Source organism: Carlito syrichta, unplaced genomic scaffold (genome assembly GCF_000164805.1).
Source record: "Carlito syrichta isolate Samal-C Ts95f unplaced genomic scaffold, Tarsius_syrichta-2.0.1 Scaffold304557, whole genome shotgun sequence".
In the NCBI taxonomy this organism is placed as follows: domain Eukaryota; kingdom Metazoa; phylum Chordata; class Mammalia; order Primates; family Tarsiidae; genus Carlito; species Carlito syrichta.
The window spans coordinates 413,629-414,676 of record NW_007248653.1 but is presented as its reverse complement, the minus strand read 5'-3'; positions in this window follow the sequence as shown (position 1 = coordinate 414,676).

The window sequence follows — 1,048 nt, the reverse complement described above, 5'->3', positions numbered from 1 at the left end:
CGGGCATCCGCGAACCTCTCCCAACCGGGTTCCCGTTTGCCGAGTGGCGTCGGGGGTGATGGTGTCTCCGCGTCTGCCTCCCTTCCACGCATTCATCCCTACTCGCTACTTCATTCCTTTTCCTTGCTTTCCCCCTTCATGACCCGCTGCCCTCTACCAGGGTGAGGTTTACCTCCGGGGCTTGGTGTCTGAGTGTTGAGTATGGAGCCGTATATCGAGCATGTGTTCTGGGTGAAGCGTGTTGGGACTGACGTCTAGTTCTGTGTCCAAATCAGGGAGATGAGGGCTTTCTGTTTAGAACGTGCAGAAAGGTACATGAGACGTGTCCTGAGTCAAAACATGGCAACTTTGTTCAGCTGATGAAACAGTCTAGACACCCACGGGTGTGCACACACACCCTTTCCCTTTGCTCCTTGGGATCGGCTGTCTGCCTTTTGAAGTAATAAACTGATAGGGTGAACTGCCCATTGCAATCAGGAGACCTGGTTGCTACGTCGGTCTTCAACCTCTCACTCAAGGCTTTCAGTTACTCTTAGATCATAGAAGGATAAACAGTAAATATATCTGTGATTGTACCCATCAGTGAATATTAATTGAATTCTTTGTGACAGATCCGAAGGGGAAACAGAAAAAGATTGTAAGGCATCATTAGTGCCTACAAGACCAAAGGAGGAATACTGACATTTACCGACCATCTGTTGTACCAAGCACTTTGTGTGTGTTTTCTCATTTAATCTCTTGAGGTCCTTAGTGTTATTATCCCTGATGTACAGGTGAGGAAACGGAAGTCCCAGAAAGATTAAGGAACTCTCCAAAAGGCACACAGGTGGCAGGTACAGAGCTCGAATCCAGATCCATCCAGTTGCAGCATCCATGTTCCTCATTCTGTTTCCCATGTTGTCAGTGGGGTGTGTATAATCCATCTGGGAAAAGCAGCAGGAACACCCGAGCCAGTTAAAAACTGACCTGTGGAAGCCGGGCTCCGTGGCTCAGCCTGTAATCCCACGCCTTTGGGAGTCTGAGGTGAGTGGATTGCCTGAGCCCGCGG